This window comes from Mandrillus leucophaeus, unplaced genomic scaffold (assembly GCF_000951045.1).
Source record: "Mandrillus leucophaeus isolate KB7577 unplaced genomic scaffold, Mleu.le_1.0 Scaffold925, whole genome shotgun sequence".
NCBI lineage: Eukaryota > Metazoa > Chordata > Mammalia > Primates > Cercopithecidae > Mandrillus > Mandrillus leucophaeus.
This window is the reverse complement of record NW_012110086.1, coordinates 72,732-82,480: the sequence shown is the minus strand read 5'-3', so window position 1 is coordinate 82,480 and position 9,749 is coordinate 72,732. Positions and strand designations below refer to the sequence as shown.

The 9,749-nt window shown below is 43.3% G+C and overlaps 1 long non-coding RNA gene across 1 annotated transcript in view; it reads right to left on the bottom strand.

Moving 5' to 3' along the window:
* The window catches only part of LOC105531972, a 31,392-nt gene extending 26,395 nt beyond the window's left edge, over nt 1-4,997 (bottom strand). Inside the window, exon 1 of the long non-coding RNA XR_001004894.1 lies at nt 4,909-4,997. This is a non-coding gene — a long non-coding RNA (uncharacterized LOC105531972). The remainder of the gene's footprint in view (nt 1-4,908) is intronic.
* Between the last annotated feature and the right edge of the window lie 4,752 nt (nt 4,998-9,749).

Here is a 9,749-nt window from a genome sequence, read left to right as displayed (position 1 = left end):
GGGTTTCACCGTGTTAGCCAGGATGGTCTCGATCTCCTGACCTCGTGATCCACCGGCCTCGGCCTCCCAAAGTGCTGGGATTACTGGCGTGACCCTGTTTCAACCTACAGGAGTCAGAGGCCACCTAAAGAGTGCATGGATAGGAGGAGAAAACACCACTGAGGAAGACGGATGAGACACGTACCACACCCTCCATTCCCACTGCGGGCTCTCCACCCACTGCAGGCTCAGGTGGGGGCCAAGATAACTTATGCTTTGTGGTGTTGGAAGTTTTGACTACTACCTGGGACATATATCTTTTTTTTTTTTTTTTTTGAGATGGAATCTTGCTCTGTTGCCCAGGTTAGAGTGCAATGGCGCCATCTCAGCTCACTGCAACCTCCGCCTCCCAGGTTCAATCAATTCTCCTGCCTCAGCCTCCCAAGTAGCTGGGATTACAGGTGTGTACCACCACGCCCAGCTAATTTTTGTATTTTCAGTAGAGACAGGGTTTCACCATGTTGGCCAGGCTGGTCTTAAACTCCTGACCTCAAGTAATCCACCCACCTCAGCCTCCCAAAGTGCTGGGATTATAGGCGTGAGCCACCGTGCCTGGCCTAGATATCTTAATCCATGAACTGAGACTGGTTTTCATGGTTAAGGGACTTTTTATTTGGAGCGGCCAGAAAAATCAGTGACACCTGGCAGAGATTTCATTCAGAGACAAGAAAGAACTCGCCCACATTCAGTTTACAAGTACAGCAGGCATGGTGGTTCGTGCCTGTAATTCCAGCACTTTGGGAGGCTGAGGTGGGCAGATTGCCTGAGGTCAGGAGTTTGAGACCAGCCTGGCCAACATGGTGAAACCCCATTTCTACTAAAAATAACAAAAATTAGTCGTGGCCTGTAGTCCCAGCAACTCAGGAGGCTGAGGCATGACAATTGCTTAAACCTGGGAAGCAGAGGTTGTAGCAAGCCGAGACAGCGCCACTGCACTCCAGGCTGAGCGACAGAGCAAGACTCCATCTGAAAATAAAAAACAAAAAAACCCAAGTGCAATCACAGGAGAAAAATAATACTATCTCATGATTATACCCCATAAATCCTATTTATTTATGTAAAGTACTGGCTACCCACTAAGGGAGGAGACCACCCCTCATATTGTCTTATGCCCAATTTCTGCCTCCAAAGAAAGAAGAAGTAAAAACTAAAAGGCAAAAATGAAATCCACAGGCAGACAGCCCAGTGCCACACCCTGCGCCCTGTAGTTAAAGATCGACCCCTGACCTAATCGGTTGTGCTATCTACAGATTACAGACATTGTATGGAAAAGCACTGTGAAAATCCTTGTCCCGTTCTGTTCCATTCTAATTACCGGTGCCTGCAGCCCCCAGTCACGTACCTCCTGCTTGCTCAATCGATCACGACCCTCTCACGTGCACCCCCTTAGAGTTGTGAGCCCTTAAGAGGGACAGGAATTGCTCACTCGGGGAGCTCGGTTTTTGAGATGTGAGTATTGCCGGTGCTTCCAGCCGAATAAAGCCCTTCCTTCTTTAACTCCGTGTCTGAGAGGTTTTGTCTGCTGCTCGTCCTGCTTCACCACTACTTTTAATACGCTGCTTAACTAAATTTGCTAATATTTTATTTAGGATTTTTGCATCTATATTCTTAAGTGTGATTAATAGATTATTTTCTTGTTCTTGTCAGCTTTAGAATCAGTTACACTAATTTCGTAAAAAAGATCTGGGTAGGTTTTCCCCTTTTCTATGCTTTAATATAAGGACTGTATGTTTGCTGATGATTTTGTGAAACGTGTCTCTGAAACCATACTTGTCTCTATGACTGGCAACTTCAGGGGACAGGAGAGTGGATAAATAATCTGTAATTTCATTTCAATACAGATAAATTATCAATTGCCTGGAAGCTAGCAAATGAGTAGGAGCATCATTATCCCCTGTATTGTGGGATTCTCTTAGGACACCTCAGGCACCATATATAGCCCTGGGCTCATGGTTGAGTAAGAACACTAGTGTTGGCCGGGGCGGTGACTCACACCAGTAATCCTAGCACTTTGGGAGGCCGAGGCGAGTGGATCATGAAGTCAAGAGATCGAGACCATCCTGGCTAAAAAAATTAGCCGCGCATGGTGGTGCGCACCTGTAGTCCCAGCTACTCGGGAGGCTGAGACAAGAGAATTGCTTGACCCCAGGAGGCGGAGGTTGCAATGAGCCAAGATTGCACCACTGCACTCCAGCCTGAGTGAGAAAGCAAGACTCCATCTCAAAAAAAAAGAATACTAGTGTTAGTTTGGATATTAAAATTTTTGTAAAAGTAAAAGCTGAATTTTTCTTTCTTTTAGGGTAAAAAATAAATAGAAATTGACAAAAAAGAAACATTGCCTTCCATACACTGGTTGGACCTCTTATGCACCCCATCTTTGCAGAGCACTGCTCTAGAGAGTGGAGTGAACATGATGGGCAGCTGTAGCAATGCCAGCAATCCTCTCAGGCCTTTGTGGGGAAAGGAAGAGCAGAGAAAGGGGGATAGGTTTGTGCAATGGCCGTGTCAGGTATTTTTTAACCTGTGGGAGGCAGCATATTATGCATTTTCAACCTTGTCTAATTATAAGGATTACTGAGCACACCTGTTAAAAGAGATTCCCAGACTTCTGACCAGACTTTCTGAATCAGAATCTCCCAGGAGGAGTGCCTGAGACCCTGCGTTTTTCACAAACAGCCCCGAGAGAGTCTTGTGAATAGGCAAGTTTGGGGAATACACAAAAGGAGAATAAACACGGGCTTTGCAGTCAGACCAGGGTTAAATAACGACTCAGTCTTTAGCAGTTGTGTGGCTTCAAGCACGCCATTTAATCTCCTTATGCCTCCTTCCCTTATTTAGAAAAGGGAGCCCATCATAGGGCAGGGCAGGTGTAAGGATTAAATGAAAGGATGTACCACACTGGGCACAGGGCCCGGCACTCAGTAGATGGTGCTCTTTATTCTGGACAGGGTTCTGGGAGAAGACATTAACTTACATTACCAGCCTACAACACATTCGACCTTCAGTCCTGACGCTGAGATGAAGGGACAGTACCTCTATTTTTCTTGCTTGTTCAGCATCTGTTCCCCATTTTTCTGGTAACAGCCCATGGATTTTCCCGGAGAACCACCACCACCTCTCTTTTCAGTTTTCGTGGTTTGGGTGGATGGATTTAACCCCTTCCACGTCTAGGGGCAGGAGTGACTTAGGTCTGGCCAATTTTCAGGCTCCATTCCCCGTGGGCAATGTGATTGGTTCAGAATAAGAACCATGACCCAAACTAGTCCAATGAGACTCAATCTTGGGACTTCCACTAGGGCTCAGAGCCTGCTGCTGACCTGCCGGCCACAATCTTGCCACAAGATGGGCAAGAAGGAGAATAAAGCTCCCCTGACCAGAGGTTTATGCAGCAACAGAAGAACAAACATGTGGCAAGGATGGGACCAAGTCTTGAAGATATTTTCAAGCCCTGAATCTAGATAGACTGAAGCAGTACTATCCCAGGTCTTTTCAGTTATATGAGTGAATAAAAATTTTCGCCTAAGACAATTTGCTTTAGATTTTTCTGTTACTTGCATTGAATCGGGTCTCGACAATGATTTTTAAGGCATTTCTTCTATTTTAGTCTCCAGCTTACTGTGAGGTCATGGGAGCCCTTTTCTTGTATGATACATTTCCTAACTTTACCAGAAGAAGCAATCCCATAGCTAGCATTTAGACTTGATGGGTACTGGAAATCGCTGAAGCATTGTCAGTCTCTGGGAATGAGAAAACCCAAATCTTTTCCATCTAAATGGATTCTTTTTTTTTCTCAGAGTGGGAAGGAGCTGATATTTAGGTAGGACTCTGTTTTTGCTCTCCAAACTCCGAGAAAGGTTGTCATGAAAGGGCAACACAACAATTAAAAGCTGTTGGGTATGAGAATGACAAGTTTGGCTGGCATGCAACACAGTGCAGCTGAGATGAGTATTCTCGATTAATGGGCAAACATGACACAATTGTCTCTTTCAAGCCCAGAGTGCTAATATATAATACACAATCAGAGGGCATTGTACATTGGAACAGAACTCATTAGCCAGTGCCAGTTCTTTGCCCCCAAGAAATAAAGTAGTATGTTGTCTATAAAAGCCATAATTTGAGTCTTTTCAATTTGCAGCTACAGACCAGGTGAGGGATTTCAATTTGGGAAGAATCCAAATGGAACCAGGAATGGGAATTCCTGTTGGAATTCATCAAGGCAAAACCAGTGGTTGGTAGAATGAGGAATTGGTGGGGGGTGGGGGGGAAGCGAATAGGATGGGAAAGTGGAACGAGTTTGACCTCCCATGCCTCCCACCAGGAGTCCCAGTCAAAGAACTTAGGCAAATCTGGCTGAGGCAGTATCTGGCCTTTGTGAGGGACATCCTAGAATGGACATGTCCCTGTGTGACTGCCCAGTGAATACCAAATGCGTTGGGTCATTTTATTCAAACCTGGAGGACTTGGCTGCCCAAGCACATGCTCTGCGGATGAACTCACTTTTGCTTTAGTCCATATGGCTGCTGAAGTCTGAGCAGCTCAGACAGCAAGGGACAGGAGAGAGGAGAACACAGGGCGGGTGATCAGAGAAATCCAAGGAAAGGATTGAATTACTGTCAGATGAGAGGGTGTGGGAGCTTCTGGGACAGATTGATGGGACAGTCTAACTGGCTGGCAGGGAGCTGTGAACTGTCACAGTCCACTGTGGTGAGCCAGCTGCCTTGTGTATGGCATGCATGCAGAGTGCAGGCTAACTAGGCAGGAGGAATCTTCACATTTACCAAAAACACCCAGCAGTCCACCAGCCCACCCAACCGGAAAACAAAGCATGCCCTTTAGACTCCAATTCCCCCAAACCAAAGAAATATTTACAATGTTATCCAGTTTCTTGTTTCATAGGGCATTTCTCTATCAGTCTTTCACAAACACTTATTAAGAGCCCTCTCAACGTCAGGCACTGTGTGGGGTACTGGAGACATGGAGGAAATATGTACAGTACTTCCCTCTAAGGAGTTCACCATCTAGTAAGCAATTACAAAAAAGGAAAAAATACAGTAAGAACTGGCATGAAAGAGAGTACAAGAGTGGACAAAACAGACAAAAATTCAGGCAAGTTACTTTCTAGTGGTGGTCAGGGAAAGGCTTTCTGAGAAGATGGTATATGAGCACAGACATGAAAGATGTGAGCAAATGTGCTTTGTCAATTTCTGGGATTATGCTTGTAGGTTTCATCATTGTTTCTGCTGCCCTCAAGGAGATTGCAAAACATTACACATGCACACACAAGTGCACCCACACAGACACATATTTACTTTTATTTACGAATATAATACCTCTGCCAAACTGTCTAAAAGTTGTGTTCCACTGATGACATTCCTGGTAATGATAATAGGTTTGAAGGGAGCAAACCATCTATGATCTCCTGCTCTGACCTCCAGTGATCAAGGACATGCCGACATCTGCTAAGCCTCTGGCTCAGATTGATGGGTAAATCTCTGGTCATGGGAGCTTTATTCTCATTCCAAATGAAGCTAAATGGTCCATAAAATTAAAGTCCTGACCTTTTCATATCATATTCTACCAACCAGATGGAACAACATGCTCAAAAAAAGAAAGACAATCAAGATGTAAAAATATACACACAAAACGTACGCAGAAAAGACAAACATTAAGTTATTACTAGATCTGAATGGCCATGGGGGATATTGTTACCATGGTGAGGTCATGGATAAGAGACTGGATGGGATGGGAGGAAACTATTGGATGGGCATAATGGAATCTGTGGCATTCAAAGGGTGGTTTCTGTGATTAAAGACACAAACTCTTGAGCTGCATGTAGATCACAACTTGCATAATCTGGTGGCTATCTTCTGGGCACAGTTCCTGGAACAGCGCCTGCCACATGGTAGATGCTCAATAACTGTGTACTGAGTGACTAGTGAACTGAACAATCAAATGGTCGCTAATGAAGTTTCTTTTATTTCAATTAATTTTATAAAAAGATAATATGTTGACATAGCTCAACATTTGAGTCCAAAAGGATGTTGCCAAGTCTTGATCTTATCTCATTACCTACCCATCCAGTTCCCACATCGTACACATCAGACTCCTCCCTTAACCATTGTTATTAGTAGTTTCTTGTTTATCCTTCCAGATTTTGTTTATGCAAATCAAATACAAATATATTTTTATTTTGTTATGCAAAAGATAACACAACACTTTGATATCAACCTTGCTTTTTCACTTAATAATGTCACTTAGAAATTTTTCCACCCTCAACTTGGAGAGTGCCTTCCATTATTTTATTTTATTTTATTTATTTATTTATTTATTTTGAGATGGAGTTTCGCTCTTGTTGCCCAGGCTGGAATGCAATGGAGCGATCTCAGCTCACTGCAACCTCCGCCTCCGAGGTACAAGTTATTTTCCTGCCTCAGCCTCCTGAGTAGCTGGGCTTACAGGCATGCGCCACCATGCCCAGATAATTTTGTATTTTTAGTAGAGATGGGGTTTCTCCATGTGGGTCAGGCTGGTCTCGAACTCCTGACCTCAGGTGATCTGCCCACCCTGGCCTCCCAAAGTGCTGGGATTACAGGTGTAGGCCACCGCGCCCAGCTGTCTGGCATTATTTTTACAGTTCTCATTATTTTCATTTGCATGGGCATTCCAAAATTTATTAAACCAGCCAATATGGATGGACATCTGTGCTGTTTCCAATTCTATCAAAAAAACAAAGGTCCAGGCTGGGCACAGTAGCTCACGCCTGTAACCCCAGCAATTTGGGAGTCCGAGGTGGGTGGATCACTTGAGGTCAGGAGTTCAAGACCAGCCTGACCAACACGGTGAAACACCGTCTCTACTAAAAATACAAAAATTAGCTGGGCATGGTGGCAGGCGCCTGTAATCCCAGCTACTAGGGAGGCTGAGGCAGGAGAATCGCTTGAATCCAGGAGGCAGAGGTTGCAGTGAAGCCAAGATCATGCCACTGCACTCCAGCCTGGGCAACAGAGTAAGACTACGTCTCAAAAAGAAAAAAAAGAAAAAAATAGATAGCATAAGTTCTCAAAAACAGAATTGCTGGGTCAAAGAGTCCACGGACTGGTAATTTTGGTTTACTATTATTATTATTATTATTTTGAGAGACTGGGTCTCACGCTGTCACCCAGGCTAGAGAGCAGTGTTATGATCATAGCTCATTGTAACTTCAAATTCCTGGGCTCAAGTGATCCTTCTGCCTCAGCCTCCCAAGTAGTTGGGACTACAGGCACATGCCCCCACCTGGCTAATTTTTTATGTTTTTTCTAGAGACACCCAGGCTGGTCTCGAGGTCCTGGCCTCATGCGCTCCCCCTGCCTCAGGCTTCCAAAGCACTGGGATTATAGGCATGAGTCACTGTGCCTGCAGGTAATTTTACTTACATATACAAACATATAACCAAATTGCTTCCAAAGGGGTTTAACTAATCTATACACTCAGCAGCAAGGTAAAAGAATCCCTGTTTCCCCACAGCCTCGCCAATAGTTTTATCAAACTTAAATTTTTGCCAATCATAGGTTAAAAATCAAATCTCAGTAGGGTTCTGCTTTGTGTTTCTCTTGCTGTGAGGCAGAACACCTTTTTATTTCTAGGAAGGGACTATTCATACCTTTCTTATGTTTATATTATGTTAGTAGTCTTTTGATACTTGGCTTATAGGAGCACATTGTATATACAGAGATTAGCCTTTTCTTTGTCGTGCATGTTGCAAACACTTTTTCCGGTGGTGTGTTGGTAAATAACAATGGCTCTCTGGTAAAAATGAACTCAGGTTTATAGCATTTGCCAGTTTCCATGGTGTAAATAGCCCCATGATGGACAATTTCAAGCTACCAACGTTATGTCACTAAATGTGGAGTTCAGAAGAAATGTGCGGCAGCACACAATTATATACACAATACAATACAAACACACATTTGCATTCGTACAACACAAACTTAACAATAGATGTGACCAGGCACGGTGGTTTACAACTGTAATCCCAGCACTATGGGAGGCCGAGGCAGGTAGATTACATGAGGTCAGGAGTTTGAGGCCAGCCTGGCCAACACGGTAAAACCCTGTCTACTAAATACACAAAAATTAGCCAGGTGTGGGGCACACACCTGTAATCCAGCTACTTGGGAGGCTGAGGCAGGAGAATCGCTTGAACCCAGGAGGCGGAAGACGCATTGAGCCGAGGTCACCCCACTGTACACCAGCCTGGGCGACAGAGTGAGACTCCATCTCAAAAAAAAAAAAAAGAAAAGAAAAACCCCCAAAACAATAAACCTCAAGCATTAATGATAGCAAAATGTAGTTAAATAATTAGGAAGTGATGAGTTTTTCAGTATTTATTACTTTTGATTCTAACATACTTTATTTAATTATGTTTCTATAATTTAATTTTTAATAATAACTGTGTTTGACAACCAGCTTGCAAAATTTCTGAAAACATAACAATCAGTTCATATGAGCCAGTGCAGGCCAACTCCAAAGCACCTTTTTTTCCCAGTTTGTTGATTGTCTTTTGACTTTCTTTCTTGTTTGTTTGGTTTTTTTACTTTCTTTCTAAAGACGTTTTTCACCATACAAAAGCTTTAATTTTGATGCAGTTGCATTTATCAATCATATATTTTATGGACTCAAAATTTTGTCTGTTTTTGTTTTTGTTTTTCAGGCAGGATCTCATTCTCTTGCCCAGGTTGGAGTTCCATGGCTCAATCATGGCACACTGCACCCTTGATCTCCTGGGTTCAAGCAGTCCTCCCACCTCAGTCTCCTGAGTAGCTGGGACCACAGGCACTCGCTACCATGCCCAGCTAATTTTTTAATTTTTTTGTAGAGATGGAGTTCCACTATGTTCTCCAGGCATGGGCAATCTAAAAACAAATAAACAAAAACAAAAAATAAAATGAGATAGGGAGGGGAAGCTCTTTATAAACTATTAGAATAATTCTAATGTATCTCTCCAATAATGATAAATACTTTGGCCATTAATTTTTTTTAAGCTGCATCATTTAAAGATGGCTTTACAAATCAGTGGGAAAAGATGGACTGTTCAACAAATGTTGTAAGGAAACTGGATAGGCCTCTGGAAAAAATGAAAGTAGGAGCCCCAACTCCCACCATACACAAGGATACGATCTAAATGGAAAAAAGATCTAAATGTAAAAATGAAACCATGAAAGTATTAGAAGAAAACATGGGAGGATTCTTATAATCTTGGAATGGGGAAGGTCTTCCTAATCATTATTCAAAATTCTGAAAGGCTAGGTGTGGTGGCTCATGCCTGTAATCCCAACACTTTGGGAGGCCGAGGTGGGAGGACTACTTGAGGCTAGGAGTTCGAGACCAGCCTGGGCAATAGAGCAAGACTACATCTCTATTAAAGAAAAAGGGTTCTAACTGTCTTCAGTAGATAGTGTTGTTCCCACACTACAGATGAAGGAACAGAGGCTGGGAAAAGTTAAATCAATCATGGAGATATGTATTTCCCGCTCCTAGCTCTTATTGCTCTTATTTTCTGGTACCCATTCTTCTAGCATTGGCACCTCCCCACTTGGTACACTGTTTCCCAAAGAAGATTTTCTGATAATGAGTAGGAAGAAAGACCATATAAACATATGGAGGCTGCTTATTATCCTCTAAATAGCCAAGATCCTAAATTAGATCCGTTCTACTCCTGCTCATCAGCC